This window comes from Siphateles boraxobius, unplaced genomic scaffold (assembly GCF_051911475.1).
Source record: "Siphateles boraxobius isolate OS27281-9 unplaced genomic scaffold, OSU_SipBor_1 22, whole genome shotgun sequence".
In the NCBI taxonomy this organism is placed as follows: domain Eukaryota; kingdom Metazoa; phylum Chordata; class Actinopteri; order Cypriniformes; family Leuciscidae; genus Siphateles; species Siphateles boraxobius.
Genome location: NW_027508833.1, coordinates 27,838,315 through 27,857,500, shown reverse-complemented (window position 1 = coordinate 27,857,500; position 19,186 = coordinate 27,838,315). Strand labels below are relative to the sequence as shown.

The 19,186-nt window shown below is 37.4% G+C and overlaps 1 protein-coding gene across 10 annotated transcripts in view; it reads right to left on the bottom strand.

Annotated features, from left to right (window-relative positions):
• The window catches only part of slc8a1b (solute carrier family 8 member 1b), a 133,942-nt gene that overhangs the window by 68,041 nt on the left and 46,715 nt on the right, over positions 1–19,186 (bottom strand). The gene's annotated exons all lie outside the window — the stretch shown is intronic.

Below are 19,186 nucleotides of genomic sequence, written 5' to 3'. Positions count from 1 at the left end.
GTTTTTGTGGGCTAGTGTGTGTGTGTGTGTTTGTGTGTCTGTGTGTGTGTGTGGGTTTCAGTTCATGCATGTGTGCTTCAAATCCTGAGGGGCTGGGTTGTCTGCCCAGATAACCGAATCTACCCTTCAACCCTTTTCATTATTTATGTTCTCTCTCATTTCACTCTCTCTCCCTCAAAAATAAAAAAAAATGGAAAAGCAGAATGGGGGAATAAGGTGTGAATGAATGAAAGAGTGAAAAATATAAGACCAGCAATAGAAAATAAAAGAGAGAGTGAGAGACGGAGAGATAGTCCCTGGGATATCTATTTGCTTGCAGTCATTCATTTTAAGAGTGGAAGAGGAATAAAGTGCCCTCTGGCTTCCCAGCATGCATCACCAAATCCTAGGAGTCTTCAGCAAGAGCTCAACTCTTTTTAAAACCATAAACACCCTTAGACACAAAGAATTCTCAGTAAAGAAATTCACATCGTTACACATACACAATTGTTTAAGTTTTAAACAGGATTCAAATTTGCGTCACCCGCACGGGTGCCGGCCTCAATGTGTCTGAGCTAACTTCTGGGTCACAGCTCTGACATAAATGATTTGCTAACATGGTGTCCTAATGTGACAAGGCGCAATGTGACACGTTTTCAGCATAAGGCAAATTGTGTGTCCAGGCTGAACTTGAACCAGCATGACACTCACATCCAATCCGGAGATATTTTGTTTTTAAAATGTACAAAAAAGTGCAACATTGACCACCCACTTTTTCAGTGGCCTTTGTTCCCGAAGTATTTTTCCCATTAATTTCCTCCATAGAGAAAAAGTCTTTAATATCTGCATTTCCATTACCCTTCAAATTGCGCAAATTGAAATAGCGAATTGAAAATGCGTCCAATGGAAACACACCAATTTCGCAAAAACTCCCATATATCGCAAAAAAGTTTATATGCTCATATGAGGTGGTTTTTCAGACAATTCGAAAAAGGATTATTTTGCAAAACTGCAATGGGAACAGTTTTTTTTCCCGCATTTACAGGTCACCTGGCATACGTAAAAGTTCTTTATTAAATTCATAAAAGACAAAAGAATTACATGAATAGTGGATTCTAAACAACAAAGAAATGCCACAATTTAATAAGACCTCAAAGCAGATAGGAGGGAGAAACACCTCATATGTGTCAACGAATCACGTCAACGAGTGGATCTCTGAGCTGGTGTGAGTGAGTGGAGGTGGGGCTAATTTGCATATTCATAGTACCGCGCATAGACATCATATAGATAGACGCCCTATCGACCGCTACTGCCTATTGGCGCGGACGAGCCGTGGGGCCGCCATCTTAAACCGGTCACCCGCTCCGCTCAGTGTAATCTGTTTGGCAGGTGCAATGAGCTGCCAGCGCATTTAATTAATCATATCTCACTGAATACCGAACTGATTTTCACGCGGGGTTTTTTTGCTGCAAAGGTCATACACGTAGCTACGATACAGGACACATTGAATATTTTACTCACAAAATACAAACAATAGTACAGTAATGTTAAATGTTAAATCTTACTTGTGAAAAGTAATCCCCGAGTGATGGTCCGGCGATTTGAGCAGGAATATGCTGCACAGTGCTCTGGCATCTACTGCTGCTATGCAACGCAAATAGGAGTATGACCGGTTTAAGATGGCGGCCGCATTTCTTGCGCCACAGCGGCCAATGGGGAATCTAGTCTCTATATGATGTCTATGGTACCGCGTATACTAAATTAGGCAAGTGCGTTGTAAAAAGTTACAATCAAGCTATTTTAGGCATGAAGAATTTTTATTCCAAGGAAAAAAAAAAGTTTAAATATGTAATTTTGGTGATCAAAGATGAGTTTTAAGGGATACAATTGTATACTGGGGGACATTAAAGAGTTTCCTTTTTCAAGATTGTGGGTAATGTAGTTCTTAGATTCTTTTTTAAAGAAATAAAGCTGAAATAAAACAAACTTATGTCTTCTACTGACGCATATATTATTATTTAATAATCTCAGAGATCATGGTAGGACTGTCTTGAAAGGTTATACATTACCATTAAAAAATTTGGGGTTGGTAAGTAAAAATTTTTATATTTAAGATTTTATGCTCACCAATGCTGCATTCATTTAAATATTATTTCCATTTAATATAACTGTTTTGTATTTTAATATGTTTTTAAAATTGAATTTGTTCCTGTGATAGCAAAGCTGAATTTCCAGCAGTCATTATCACAGTCTTCAGTGTCACATGAATCATTATAATATTTGGTGACTTTTCATTTTATTTTATCAAAGTTGTGCAGCTTAATATTTTTTTGAGGAAACCATGAAACATGTTTCTGAAAGTTCTGAAGAGCAGAATTTATTTGAAATCCTTTTTAACATTACAAATGTCAATTTTGATCAATTAAATGCATCCTTGCCGAATAAAACTATTAATTCATTAAACAAACAAAAAAAATCATACCGACACCAAACTTTTGAAATGTAGTGTAGGGACAATGTTTTACACAGACAACAAAAAAACCGGTCCACATAACCTGCTCTTGATGTTGGAGGTAGCGCTGAAACACACCCCTGCACCCTGTAGAGTGCATTCTCTCTGCGCCTTCATAATTACCTTGGATTCTATCAGAGAATGTTTGGCATTTATCGCACTTTTCAGTGCACAGCATGATATCCTCTCTCGCTCTCTTTCTCACTCTAACATAAGAAACTTGGCTGCACCTGTCGGGGCTCTTATATAACACTACACTATGATACAACATCACTACAGTAGCACAAAACAACTGAATGCGTACAAACATCTGATTTTATGCGTAGTACATTTACTGTGTCATGGCAAGACAAAAACAGATCCAACCCTGCTATACACGTTACAGGATCAGGAGATGGTGCATCTAAGACAAAAACCAGGGGAACACGTGTGTGTTGCCAGGGGCCTGAGGAGACATCTATAAATACGTTTGTGAACCAGGCCAGAGTGGAAATAGGGAAATAAAGCAGGACAACCTCCACAGAGCCAGGACTAGAAAAGAAAGATTAAGACAAAGACACGAATAACAAAAAAAGAGAGAGATATGGACTGCTTTATGTAAAACATGACTTCTATTCATGGAAAAAATCCATCACAAATTAAACATCTTTCATATCGCAATTGTTTCTCAAAGACACAGTGGGGCCACGGCCCCTCCATTTTTAGTGTAAGAAAATTTGTATTTACTTACCATCGTGTTCTTACAAAAACAACATGCCCCCCACTGTTGCTCTCAAATGTCATTAGAAAGAAAAAGTAAAGTCATACAGGTTTGGAATGACTTGAGGGTGAGTAAATGACAGTTTTCATTTTTGGGTCACTTGAAAATGAAAAAAAGTTTTGAAAAAACATCAACTGAGCAATACAAATTAATCTGGGCAAACCAATTGACAAACTACCAAGATGCAAGCAAAAGCAAAAGCTGCCATTTTGGTAGAACTAAAAAGCTCGTAACGATTACAAAACAGAATGAGAGACACTTTGTGCTCCCAGAATGCTCTAACAACTAACCTACTCCTCTCTCCCTCTCTCATTCACACCGCTACTGGACAGTCAGTACCAAGAGACACTAACAAGATGGCAGACAGACCACAGTGGCACATGTTTCGACCCTGCGACTTACTGATTACGACTGTGTGTGTGTGTGTGAGCGTGTGTGTGTGTGTGTGTATGTTGACTGAAGGACAGGCTGATTGCTGTGTCTTCATGTTAACCTTTCAGACAACAGAATAAGTGGTGTTATAAGAGCCTTTCCTGCTTCTGTAACAAGCCACCCACGTCAGTGTGGAGTGACATTACATGAAGTTTTTTTTACTGTGCTGCTGTTCGATTATCATAGGGATACATCTCAAAAACATGACATGTCACGGAAGAAAGACATAGATATAGAGAATATGTCATTCAGAGAGATCAGACAGCCTCTGATGCGTGTCACTGCCAATCGTATCTGGGGCATATATTTGAATTTTAAACGCATTTCCAATGTTTAATGATGTTCTATCAATAGAGGGTGAATCTTTCTGTCTAATCCTTTTAGTAAACTCTCCCAAAGCCAGATGAGCAGTGAATGGAGAGAAAAGAAAGAGAGAGAGAAAGGGTGGATGAATAATGCAATGGCACAGCATAGCCTCTTGTGTCCTCAAGACATCAAATGCAGGGATCAACATACACCTTCATGACTAAACATACCACAGATTTTGTTTTTAAAGGGAAAGTGTGTCATTTCCAAAAAGGTTTCCTCAAACACTCCCAACTTACAATTTACTAAATTCTGAGGACTATACTGTCCCCCAAATATAGCTATGTAAAATCACAAAATCAAACTGAGGACTCCTTACACTTCCCTCTTAAAGGAAAGGCTCACCCCAAACATGAATATTCTGTCAACTACTCACACTTATGTCGTTCCAAATCTTTATGACTTACTTTCTTTTGAGATATTTTGAATTTTGATTTTTTTTTGTCCATACAATATACAGTAAGTCAATGGGGACCAAAAAAGTTTTAATAATCTTCTTTTATGTAAAAAAGAAAGTCATATACATTTGAAATGACATGACGGTTATTAACTGATGACAGAATGTTCCTTTTGGGGTAAACTGCCCCTTTACAGTAACATATTCTTTTAAATGAGAATGTGTATGATTTATTTCTTATTCCAACTTATGAACTGATAATTCATTCCTTCATTGGTAAAAATGTACAATAAAGTTCAAATCATCAACAGTTGAAATAACATCTGAATATGCAAAAATAACATTGACCTAGATTAATACATGTATTAACAGAATTGTTTATTGTTGGCAACCAGTGTTGTTATTGTAAACTAAAACTATTAAAACCATTTTTTAAACTTAAAATAAAGTAGAAATAAAATAAAAATATTAGATCAAAATCTTAAATGTTGCCATGGCATCCAATTTAAATAAATATAAACTTAATTATAAATAAAACTGTTCTGAAAAAAATAAACAAAAAAGCAAATAATATACGCCTACAAATTAAACTGAAAATATTAAAATAAAAGCTCAAAATATTAATAATAATGACAAGAGCATATAAACAGTACTAAAATACTACTGCTAATGCATTACCTAATTTTAACGAATTCTAAAAGGTAAAATGCTACCAGGCCATGCTTATTTCAATGTTTTATGTACATTCTAGGACAGCGGTTTGCAATCCTGCTCCAGGAGGGCCACTGTTAGATCCAACCCCAATAAAACACACCTGAACCAGCTAATCATGGTCTTACTAGGCATACTAGAGATGGTCTTATTATTGGGAGATACAAGGGTCCTTGACTCTACCATTGGAGAAAGTGTAATGGCTAACTTGGATCACATGTGTCTTGATAACCAATCACATTACAGCCTTGACGTCATTGAATTTTGTTCAGAGCGTTGCGACAAGTGGCTTTGCCAGAAACTTCCAGGTAGATGTGTTAAGTTAAGCTGGAGCTAAACTCTGCAGGACAGTGGCCCTCCAGGAGCAGGTTTGGACACTCCTGGTCTAGGGGAATTCACAAAAAACGTGATAGAATTATGAAAATTAGATAACGATAAACAACGTAAATCAATCTGGTGTAAATCACTCCACCACTGTGATCCAGACACCTGAATGACAATAACTTACAGTATTTTAAATACTCTCAGTGCACATTTAGCACATGGATTATGGAGTGAATCCACATGGAGTGAGTGAATAAGATTTTTTAAATGAAATGCAGCGTGCAAAAGCAGTTAGCTGTTTAGCTAGCTTGCCCCAGGTGTATTTTTAGATTGCGTGCATGTACACAAACATAAAACATCCATTCTTAAACCAGTACACACATACAGTACATTACAATGTACATCTCAAAACGCAGAGATATATTGAAGTACCAAAAAAGAAGATTCATTTGACAACAGTAAAACACCTCCCATAGGTAGACAGACACGGACATTTCACAAAATATAATACATCAGATGAAAAGAGTTTGATTCATTTAAACAGTGTGTGTGATTGATTTCTCCCTCAGCGCAGCTCTGATAACTAGGACGAGTGTTATTATCTCTGCCTCCCAGGAACTGGACCGAGCTAATCCATGAAGTCTTTTGTGTTGCAAAGAAAAAAAAATCTCAGCACGTCTCCATCTGCCGGCTTTGAAAACGATGCATCCTGAAGAGTGGAAGCATGCACAACAGAATGACATAAACACAATGGGGGGGGGGGGGGGGGGGGGGGGGGGGTTGGGTTGTATGGGATAGCTGGACGTCCGAGAAGGCCAAATTCCTGTCAGCGGATTACAGACAAAACTGCCCTCATAACATGACTCAGCAGGATTAGGAGATTATCACCTCTCTCTCTCTTTCACACACACACACACACACACACACACACACACACACACACACACACACACACACACACACACACACACACACACACACACACACACACACACACAGACTCATCTCTCTTTCTATTCCTCCTTTACTCTTCTATAGGAGTGATTCTTCACTTATAGTGAACTAGGAACTTCTAGAATGAAACTACAGATTCACGCTGAAGGGAAAACAACATTTAGATAGTTGTAAAGGATAGAGTATAATAACATTTAAGTTTATATTGTGTCACTTTAATTGCCTTTTCCTCATTTTTAAAGAGGTTCAATTAAAGTTTTTAAAGGTTAACTTAGACAGAATGCTTCTATTCTGGGCCTTGCCAGACTTTTCAACCCCCACTCTATAAAAAATGTATGAAAAGCATCAAGAAAATTAGGTTGGTAAGCCTTTTTTGAAGAAAGATTTTTACTCAGCAAGGATGCATCTAATTGATCAAAAGTGACCATAAAGGTGTTTATATTCTTACAAAATAAAATCTATTTATCAAAGAATCCTGATTTTTTTTTATCACGGTAAAAAAAAAAAAGCTGCAAAATTGTTTGATTATGGTACAAAAAAGTTTCTTAATCGCCAAATCAGCATATTATAATGATTTCTGAAGGATTATATGACACTGAAAATTCAGCTTTGACATCACAGAAATATATTCCATTTTAAAATAGCATATAAATGCAGCCTTTCAAAAACATTTTAAAATCTTATCAACCCCAAACTTTTGAATGGTAGCGCGTGAGATCAGAAATGTGTTTTCATTACCAAATCAATTAGTAACTGAGAAAGACAATTCAGATACAATATTTTCATAAATCTTTTTATTAGCCTAATTGACTGCTGTCTCCAGTGTTAGTAAGTCAAAGGTAAATTTTTTCCCTAAAAAAAGGTAAGAAATGTCACTGTTGTTATAACGCTCATACCGACCAAAAATTCTTGCAATCTCACATTACAGCAAATATCCACTTAAAAGGACATTATCAGATTTTTAGATAAAAGTATAATTTTTACACATTTAAAGTAGTCCAAATTTACTAATTTGAAAACGCAGCACTCAGGTGTGCTATAAAAGGCAGCAGGTGAGTTCACCTGTCTTCAACAAAAATGGAAGGAGCTAGAAGAAGAAGAAGAAGAAGAAGAAGAAGAGTGAGAATAAGAGGGGGAGCTCAAAGAGCAGATGAAGGAGGTAGAGGAAGAGGAGAAGGAGGTAGAGGAAGAGGTGAAGGAGGTAGAGGAGGAGGCCCAGGTAGAGGAAGAGGAGAAGAAGGGGATAGAGGAAGAGGAGAAGGAGGTAGAGGAAGAGGAGAAGGAGGTAGAGGAAGAGGTGAAGGAGGTAGAGGAAGAGGTGAAGGAGGTAGAGGAAGAGGTGGAGGAGGTAGAGGAAGAGGAGAAGAAGGGGATAGAGGAAGAGGAGAAGGAGGTAGAGGAAGAGGAGAAGGAGGTAGAGGAAGAGGTGAAGGAGGTAGAGGAAGAGGTGAAGGAGGTAGAGGAAGAGGTGGAGGAGGTAGAGGAAGAGGAGAAGAAGGGGATAGAGGAAGAGGAGAAGGAGGTAGAGGAAGAGGAGAAGGAGGTAGAGGAAGAGGTGAAGGAGGTAGAGGAAGAGGAGAAGGAGGTAGAGGAAGAGGTGAAGGAGGTAGAGGAAGAGGTGAAGGAGGTAGAGGAAGAGGTGAAGGAGGTAGAGGAAGAGGAGAAGGAGGTAGAGGAAGAGGTGAAGGAGGTAGAGGAAGAGGTGAAGGAGGTAGAGGAAGAGGAGAAGGAGGTAGAGGAAGAGGAGAAGGAGGTAGAGGAAGAGGTGAAGGAGGTAGAGGAAGAGGAGAAGGAGGTAGAGGAAGAGGTGAAGGAGGTAGAGGAAGAGGTGAAGGAGGTAGAGGAAGAGGTGAAGGAGGTAGAGGAAGAGGAGAAGAAGGGGATAGAGGAAGAGGAGAAGGAGGTAGAGGAAGAGGTGAAGGAGGTAGAGGAAGAGGAGAAGGAGGTAGAGGAAGAGGTGAAGGAGGTAGAGGAAGAGGTGAAGGAGGTAGAGGAAGAGGTGAAGGAGGTAGAGGAAGAGGAGAAGGAGGTAGAGGAAGAGGTGAAGGAGGTAGAGGAAGAGGTGAAGGAGGTAGAGGAGGAGGCCCAGGTAGATGAAGAGGAGAAGAAGGGGATAGAGGAAGAGGTAGAGAAGGACTTGTAGAGTTGATAGAACCTGAACAAAGAAGACGAGGACCAAATTTGACTCAAGAAATCCGTGCAACACTTATTGACCATGTTATCAACCATGGACTGACAGCGATGGAAGCTGGACAAAGAGTTCAACCAAATCTCTGGTTGATACTGTAACTGAATAGTTACAGTATTCTTGTTGCTTTTACAGTAGTTTTTCTTCAGAGTCAAACTGTATGTACTTCATGCAGTAATATTTATTTGTCTACAGATTTTATTTTTTTCATTGATTTCATTGTTGGTTGATTACTGTAACTGATTATGGTAAGAAATGCTGTAAATAAATACTTGAAAATATGAGTCTGCAGAAATCAGTGTTGTGCAGTGCTTGGTAAGTTTATAGTAGGCCTATTTGTGTACATTCTCCCTATATCTCAAACTAATCATGAAGAATGTTGTTTGTTTGTCACAATTTTTTTTCATCTAAATTATCCCTTACATAACAATGTCTGGCCAAAAATCTAGCACATGCTATTTCCTAAAAATAGTTTTTTTTACAAATGTGTTTTTTATTTATCACAGCAGTGTGAAACTGGTTGCAATAGTGTCTGATCATTGAGGACTGTGTTGGTTAAAGGAAAACTAATAGCATTTTCACAAATATGTGTATATCTTTTGACTGAAGTGTGTATGTTTTGACAGAAGTGTGTCATTTTGCAAACAATCTAGGAATTATGCCAATTGAGTGTGGTGTTTGGATAATTGTGATTACATTTTGAAAAAAAGAACCCGGTTTTCAAAATTGCTTGTAAGCAATTGAAAAAAACTGTAAATAAAAAAGATTCATCCACATATAGAGGCATGCCATTACAAAATAACCTCAGAATGTGTTGCTGGACTGTGTGAGTATTCTGACATTTCCGAAAGAATTATTTATTAAAATATTAATTGAAATCCAAAAAAAAGTAAAAGTATAATATCACATGAATAAGATTTCAAACAAATAAGAACATTCTTTCTCTCTCTTTCTATTTCTCCTTTCTCTCTCCGTCCATTTTTCTACTCCTCCTGCCTGTCTTCAATAATGAGGATGGATTGCTTCTTCTATGTGTTTTGAACATCATGAATCTAAAGCTTAGCTCATTACCTAACCTGAGACATTTAATAACCTCCTTTTCAGAGAGCTAATAAGCATTAATGCTCCTTCGTTCGCTCCAGGCCCCAGTGTGAATTGACATTCAGCAAATCAATGGTGTCGGCCACAGGAAACGCCCTCACTTTCAGCCCAACTCGGGGAACCTCACTATAAAACTATAAACACTAAAAAATGCCGCATCCAACTGTGCCTGGATTTGTTCAGAAAGGAACGGGACCTGCAGGCCACCGTAGATTAGTGCGGGAAGTTTTAATCCTGTGAAAAAGTCACAGGAGAAAGATCAGCAGCTTAAAAGTTCCACTGCAGAAGGCGAAAGGCCAGCTCCAAAGAAAGTATGATAGCTCAGACTTTGTGAGTTTAAGTATATGTGTGTATGTCACAAGTCTAGTCAAGGTGTGTAAAATTGATCTAACCCAGGGGGATCGGCCTCTACCGGCACCAAGATTTTCCTGCTCCACTAATCTTTAAAGAGAACCATGCCAATGTTTCCAGCCGCACCAGCTCATTTATACAGCACCCCTCCCTGCCTCCATCTCAGCTCTATTTTCTCCCCTCCAAGCTTCTCTTTCCTCATTTGTGACCTGAAGAATGGCAGTCACTCCATCACATCTCTTGCTTAGTGATGATTTTTTCCCAAGTTCAGCTCTTTTTCTCTTTCCCATATACATATAGACAAACACAGCTCATTGCTCCTGACTGAGCCTAATTGCAGCTCTGGATTTAAAGGGTTCATATCTCACACTTTCGTGGCATTTTATATATTTTTCCTCTGAAGTCAACTTATAATGTTTACTAAAGGTTTCTAGCACCATAATTTAGTATTTTATGACCATTTTCCACCCGCTCTCTACCTCAAGCTGCTTTTTGTACTATACATTCAAGACTTTTATGTGCAAAGAACTTCTGTTATGATTGGCTAACCTCTTAGCATGTGAAAAGAATTCAATTATTAACATATTAAGGACATTTGTCATCTGTCATTTCATGTACTGATCCGGATGGGTTGGTATTAATGGGTTAGTTCACCCAAAAAGGAAAACTGTATAAATCATTTACACACCATTCCAAACCTATATGGTTTTCTTTTGTGAAAAACAAGCAAAGATTTTTTTTGTCCATAAAAGAAATAATTTTTTTTATATATATATATATATATTTATATATATATATATATATATTAGTATTTTAAGAATTAGTACAGTGTAGTATTAACGTTTTTTTTTTTCAAAGATGGAAGTGTTATTTTAATTAGAAAGTTGGCAAAAACATCTAATTCTGTAATGAAGATGCATATGCAGCCTGACAAGAAATGTAGCTTTAATTACGCAATTCAACACAGATCAAAATAATTAAGAAACATTTTGTGAAAAATTCTTAACTTCTATCACAGACATTCCTATCCTATATTCAGAGGTGAGTAAGCCAAAAAAACAGTAATTTACTCTCTAATTTTTTTTTTTACAGATTTTCAGCAGGCGAATAAAACATTTTCGATTGAAATCAAAAAGTATGCGTGCAGTGTACCTGACCTCCTCAGGGAAGAAAACTGGTCCCGTATAAACAGACTGAGCTTTATTTGTATATGTTTATGCAGTACATCAAACTCTGCAATTTCACTAGAGCAAGTAAAAGCCCATTTTCCATAATATTCACCCTTTAACCATTTAATTTTTAATCCAGACACATTCATTCTGAGTGACTGGATGAATGAGTGATTTCATTCCTCATGTTCAGGCCTGAGTCTGCAGACTTTTTCCACATTCTCAGCACCTATTTAGGGCAAATATCAGCAGGATTCTATACTATAATGCAGCAGTGAGTATTGTATTGGTAATAATTATTATTATTAATAATAATACAATTAGGCAAAATATTACATAAACAAAATGGGAACTGGCACATGCATGCATAATGGGCGTTCCAATTCATGTGGAAATCTGCGCAGGCCTGGTCGTGTATAAACATAAAACCTCTAAACAGGGCCCAGGTAGGATAGAGAAAGAGAGAGACATAAAGTGGTGTGACGGGTCCTACTCTATTATGTCCAAAACACTACATGAAACTACTTTTGTAGATCAATTATCTCCTAGCACAGAAAACCGATTTTTAAAAATGTGCTTTGGGTCTATCTGTGTGGCTACTGCTAATATTATTCTGTAATATTTTAGGTAAAAAAAAGGAGAAACTCTTAAGGGGAAATAAAAAACACACAGTTCTCTGGTTACAGTAAATAGTAATAGCAGTGTTTTGGTAGAAGTAATCCCCACCTGTTAGCTCAGCGCCCGGCAGAGAAGCTGAAATACAACAAACATTCCACCGCCTTCTCCGCTTCTCATTTTCTCTTCCTTTCTCATTTCTCCAATCCCCTATTACCTTCTCACTCGCCTCTGTGAGAATGAAATCGCACCAGTGTGACCCATAACACACACACACACGCACACACGCACGCACGCACGCACGCACACACACACACACACACACACACACACACACAAACACACACACAAACCTGATCAACCATAAACATTCACTATCTTACTTTTCTCTTAGACACGCAACACATACAATTAACTGAAAAACAAGTGAGAAAAGACATTATAATGAAAAGAAGGACATGACAAATTCGAAAACTATTTGGGTAAATAGAATTTTCTCTGATATCACATGAATTTAAAGAATACATTGACAATTAATTTGTCACACCAAAGGGCTATATTAGTGTGGGAAAAATAAAATAGAATATAAAAATAGAATGTAAAATAATACTTAATTTAACTTGTGTACTGTACATTAACCTAAAGCATATTAAGTTAATTCATAGTACACTTACATTATATATCTGATCTCCAGATGTGGCTTTTATTTCTCAGCGATAGGTTTGTTCAAATCCCTAACCCCTAAATATTAGGAGTGATAGAAAGCAAGCAAGTAAGAAAGAAATCAAGGCAGAAAGAGCTGATAGAGCTGAAAGGGGACTGGAGCGAGTGAGACAGTGACAGTGTGTTGGGGTATTCATTAGTGAGGCTTGACAGCTCTCGGGGTGAGTGAGGGTTCAGGATATCTGACAGAAACACTCCCTTTCCACCTGCACAGGAAGCTTGTGTGCTAATTGAAACATCACTGTTAATAACCCTCTCATTACAGACACACAGTCTCTGCCCAGAATGCAACATTTTTCATGCCACTGTCAGAGTGAGAAAAAGAGACAGAGAGAGAGACAGAGAGAGACAGAGAGAGAGAGAGAGAGAGAGAGAGAGAGAGAGAGAGAGAGAGAGAGAGAGAGAGAGAGAGAGAGAGAGAGAGAGAGAGAGAGAGAGAGAGAGAGAGAGAGAGAGAGAGAGATACCAACAGACAGCCGGAGAGAGACTAAGAAAGCCAGACAAAGATTTGAGGAGACCAATTTGAAATCTTGGCTAATATTGGGGTTCATTATTAATATTTAATGGATTGCTATTATACACAGTAACTTATTACAAGCTTTACAACATCATTAAGAACAGTAATCAGCTGCACTCATTACTTTTAAATATCATAACATATCTAAAATGAATGAATGGCACTCACAGGTGAAGTGGAATTTTTGTGTGTGAATGGTGTGTGAATGGATGTGTTTCTGCATTGTGTTAAAAACTCAGTCAAATCAGTATTTTGTGTACAGTTATTTAATTATGCAATCCAGTATCATGGACTCACTCTCTCTTATTTCTAACAAACGCAGATGCTGCCATTTTGTGAATATTGTTTTGTACACTGTTAGATTGTAAGACACAAACAGATACGATTTTAAAACAGTTTAATCTGAAATCAATATCTCTTATCTCCATTATTATTTATGTGGCGAAATGCTGTGTAATGAATGTGGTATGACTGTATACCGTATCTCTTAAATGTCCGTCTAGTTTGAACTTGCCACTTTGCATGGGGTCAGGGGCAGCGGGGCGTCCCTTTTGCCAGTGTGTAAGCTTGTGTCTAACTGCCTGTGGTGTGTATGTGCTGTGTATCCTGCAGCTCTTATAGGCTCTAATGAGACAGAGCAGATTAACACTTCAAAACTGACTGTATCTCTCTTCCCCCTTCTCATTTTCCCCATCTATAATTCTCTCTCCTTGAATCTATTGCTCTCTTCAACTTTCTCTTCCTTTTTCTTAACTTATTCTCAAAAATTAGCACTTACCAAGCACCAAATGGCTTCGACAGGTAAATAAACTTGGATTTTGCCATTTAGGGGTTGTTTACACCAAGGTTATTTTCGTAAACGAAAACTGAAACTAAGACTAAAACTATTGGTCAAAAAACATTTTCGTAAACTGAAATAAAATTAAAAATTCATAATAAATGAAAAACTAAAACTAAACGAAACTAACAACAGTTACTGAAAAACTAACTGAAATAAAATAATAATTAGCAAAAATAAATAATAGTTTTCGTTATTAAGCTCTTTACTTTGGCGGAAAATCTGACCTGTGCCTGATATTGCGCTTCATACGCGGAAGTGTTCTGTTTGCTCTGCTAAACTATAATTACTAAAACTAAAACTGAAACTAAATAAAATAAAAACTAAATAGAAATGTGTTTGCAAAATAAAAACAAAACTAAAACTAACAAAACCATTAATAAAACTAACTAAAACTAAACTGATATTTAAAGCAAATTTGAAAACGATATTAAAATAAAAACTAATTTAAAAAAGCAAAACTATAATAACCTTGGTTTACACGACCTACGCTTGTAATGCGTTTTTGCCGTTCATTTACACAACATCGTCGTTTTAGGTGCCTAAAAACGCGAACTTTTGAAAACGTGTTTCAAAGTGCAAGTTTTTGAAAACAGCCTTCCTGTAAACAATAAAAACTTGAATCTGTGAAAACGATGCGTATTACGTGTTCAGTCTATAGTGTTTCATCGCAGCAGCGGCAGCAGAATACAGGGTTTATAGTCGTTTTTGCGGATCCGTTTGGATGGGGACCGTTTTGCCAATATTGTCATCTGTACATGGAAAACTCAAAAGGAAAAACTTCTCCGTTTTAAGCATATCGTTATCGTGTAAACGTACCCTTTAGCCAGTAACCCTATTAGGTTAGATGGAAGTCGAACTGCAAGAATGACCCACATGGATGTACCGTATTGTTCAGAATATAAGATGATGTTTTTTTTTCTTGAAAATACATCTGAAAAAAATGGGGTCATCTTATATTCGGGGTCTAAACTTTTACGTCAATAATACACGCAACAATAGGGAGCGTCAAATACGTGTAAATACGAGTCAAACAACTCTTATTAAGTAGCCAAGATATATGGTGTCAAAGTGTAATGTTAAAAGATGGAGAGCCCAAAAAGACAGTCAAAGAAAAGCTTACCGCTTGGAAGAAACTGACAGGCAAGTGTGTTAGTACGTAGTCAAAATAAAAAGAAGGGCTGTCCATAACCAGGGCCGTCATCCAGCTGAAGGCACTTAAAATCGCCAAAGAGCTGAACATACCCACCGGCGAGGCCCATCATTTCTTATTTCAGCTATGTACTGACATACTTGCCTGTCAATATCCTCGAAGCGGCCTCTTTGATGCGGCGTAAGAATGATGAAGTGTAATGGATTAGCGCTTGCCCCCCGACTTCAGGGAGAAACTGCTGTCTTTTCAGCGCTAAGTGAAGGAAAAAACATTCAGATCCCCCCTAGATCAGACAGGTTACAGGTAATGCAGATCAAACACCTTTTTGACATGCCAGCATCTGTCACTGTACATAAAAAGGTGAGAAATCAGTCCTAGTGAAATCTACTAAATGAGAACTTCAAGTTATTTTTATGGTAACTGTGCCATAAAGTGTTTGCAAAATGTAAATATGAAAAATATGAAATGTGAAAACATTTTTTAAATAATTTTTTTCTTTAAAAGATACGATTTGGTCTTCAAAAAAACTTTTTCCAAAAGGTTCATCTTGAAAAGTGGGGGTCGTCTTATATTCAGGGTTGTCTTATATTCGGAACAACATGGTATTTGGCATGAGTGATTTAAATCAAACTGTCTACAAAAAATATATATATTTGCAATTTGTACATTTCCTAAAACAAATCTGTTAAAACAGAATAAAACATTTTGTGTTCTCCAAAATATAAAATAGAAATGTATAGCCACCAAACGGATATATGAGGATCAAAATAACAATGTCTTTACATATTTGTGACGAGCACAGGTAGATGGACCAATACACATGGAAAAACAATTCAAAATGATCATTTCAAAATTAATATAAAATTCTAGCCTACATTTTCTATTTCTATAAAATACATTTATGTAAAACATTATGCAAATTATGAATTCATGACCAAGTTGTTTCAAAACCTAGCAAGCTGTCCACAGCACTTTTTGGACTAAGTCTGTAATGCCTAAAATGCTCTCTATTTAGGCAGCTCAAAATGTTTTTTAAACACAGCCACTCTCTCTTATTTCTCTCTCCATAATGTTTGCCTTCATTTATTCCTTCTTTCATCTCATTCAGAGTCTGTCCTGAGGGACGGTCTGATGATTAAGTTGTCAGATACAGATGTCATTTGTCACACCGTTTTATAACTGTGTATTTACACACACATAATCCCATAAACATGGCTGCTTTAAGGACATCTTACTAATGGCTGCTTCAAAATGACATAGGCTACATCCACATACACACACACACAATTGGATGACCATGTGTAAACCTGCAAACAACAGATGTACAAGCACAGGCATGACTCTCCTTGCCACACAGTGCCCTGGCATTTCATGAGCACAAATGTCAAAATGCCAGTTAAAGCTAACAATGTACAGTACTCTGAATCTGTGTGCACTGTGACTGGGCGCTATATTTTTTGTTTGGCCAGCATTTTTAAGTGGGATCTGGTGGAAATTAATACAGGAAAACCAGGGTTGTGCAAGTTTCAGAATGAAATAATATCTATCCATCCATCCATCTATCAATTTTTTTTAAACTTTCAAACAAGCCTGTCAAGCCAATGTTTTTTCTTGACAATCTTTGCTTTTATATGTAAAAAAAAAATTCAAATCATTTTAATTCAACTTGCATTTGTTCCAATTTAAATTGTAATTCTGCATTCTATTTGCTACCTTAACTCAAAAGAAATAAAAATCAAGCAACTCAATTAGAAAGTAAAAGTCGCTAAATGCAAAAAAAGTATATATATATATATATATATATATATATATATATATATACACACACACACACACATACACAAGAACAATTTACCTCAACCCTGCTTTTTGTAGAAACTTGTTAGTAGACTTGTACAATTTTTCTAAATTTTCTGATTTCATGGGAAATTCTGCAAGACTGCAGTACAACACATTTATTGGGAGCTGTAATAATCAATAAGCCAAATATTTCATAAACAAACATGCAAGGATCAAGGGATTTGTAGAACTTTGAGATTGACAAGTGCTCTAACTCTGTAGAAATCTGCTTATCAGTTAATGCCAGCGCTCCTGACTCTCGGAATAATCCAATGGGAGGAAAGAAACTACAGGGCTGCAGGGAGCTCAAACTTTAGTTTTGTGTTTTCTTACAAACTGCAACACTGAAATTAGGGTGGAGTTTGCCTCTGGCTCTGGGATGTAGATCATCTATTTTCTCATTCCCTTTTACTTTTTTCTTTTCTCTCTCTTTTCCAGGACAACCCATTCTGCCTTGCTTCTGGGTTGTGTTCAAGGGCATTGCAGCACGATGGTGTTTCTCAGCCTTGTCTCCTTCTATGAGATCTGGCATAGACTTCTTAACATCCCATGACACCACTGAAACACAACCATTAGACTCAGAAGGCACCCCAGTAAAGGGGATATTGAACTGATATTTACCATATGAGATGAGTTTCAATCTAGATGATCTACTGTGTGACAGTGAGACCACACAATCCTGTAAGGAAAATAAGTTGTGTTTCCACAAGCACATCCATGATGTTAACAGTTTGGCAGTAAAGAGAGAGTTTGGCAGTCCATTCATCTTTCACTGACATACAGAATTGTTTCTGAGCGTAGTCAAATACTGTTTTGAAGGGAATAATAAAAATTCACAGAGCTGTATTTATTAAACAGAGCATCCAAACGGGCTCAGAAAGTTCGATGAATCACAGTCCTGCACAGTGAGGTAACCCTGCATTCCAACCTTGTTCCACACTCATATTCCAGAATGCTGAGATAATGTTCTAATTATACGTTCTGGAATTTTTTAAGATCCGAAGGAAATCAAGACATCTGAGTTCTTGAATGCGAGTTGAGCAACAAGACTAAAGCGGCCACAATCCTGTCTACAGCACAGGACATGACACACCCCCAATCCCTTCATGATTTCATTACAGGAGTGTTATTAAAATCCACTTAAAAGTGCACAGCTTTGCTCTATGGAAAGTATGCAACAGGCCCCTGAAAGTCTGACCCTCAACATCTGCTTTGAATCTGGTTAAAATATACACGGCCCTGTTACAATCGGTCACTGTGCTTGCCTAACATCTTTTATAGCAGGACAGATGGACAGATTTCTGTTTTACTGTGCATCTTATACAGATGTGCTGATTTTTCACTTTCAATAACCCTTGCTCAGGTGCAGGAGACATGTTAGAGATAGCTTTGAGGCTTCCCTCTCATGTCAGGCAAAAGCTTGTAAGCAAACAACAAAGCACACTCACTCTATGATCTGTAGTCTAGAAAATGTGTGTTGTCATAATGGCAGAATGGCAAATCTGTGAGATTTGCATGGCAAGAAACCTGGGCAAACACTGTTGAAAAAAAGCTGGTTTACTGATCTTTGGTGGTTTAAGTTGCTGGTCTCCTAGCCTGGACAAGATGATGTTTAGCTGGGTGGCCAGCTTAAAAAGTGCCCCAAATCCCTCTAATCCAGCCAACAAAACTGCCTGTCCAGGATGGGACACCAAATAAGACCAGCTTAGGTTGGTTTAAGATATTTTTTTTTTCAACAGGGAATATAGTCATGACATAAGCTACAGGCATGCATGCATCATCCCCAGAAAGGGAAAAATTGAGTCAAAGGCTATAGTCAAAAGCAAAAAGAAGCCTCATTAAACATTACACACACTACACGAAGCGGTCAATAAATAAATAAATTAATAAATAAACAGGAAACCAAACAGTCAAACATCTGCCAAACAGGATATTATAATCATCATCATTCACACCAACTCTGAGAAATCAGGCTTTGGGGCTAAAATCTAAAGAGAGAGAATTGTGAATGAAAGATACATGAAAAGATGGAGAAGAGGAGAAGATGAGAAGTAGATGGGGATTTTCTTTCTGATGACATCCTCCATCGGCTGCTTTTTGCACACAATGGTTCGGATATCATAGTAACATCAAAATGATTTCACAGAGCAAAATACTTAGCATCAAGCATGCCGCTCCATCAGGCACATACAATTCAAAAATATCTTGCATGCATGACATTCCTGTTCTGATAAGGCACTATACTAATAGAATTGAA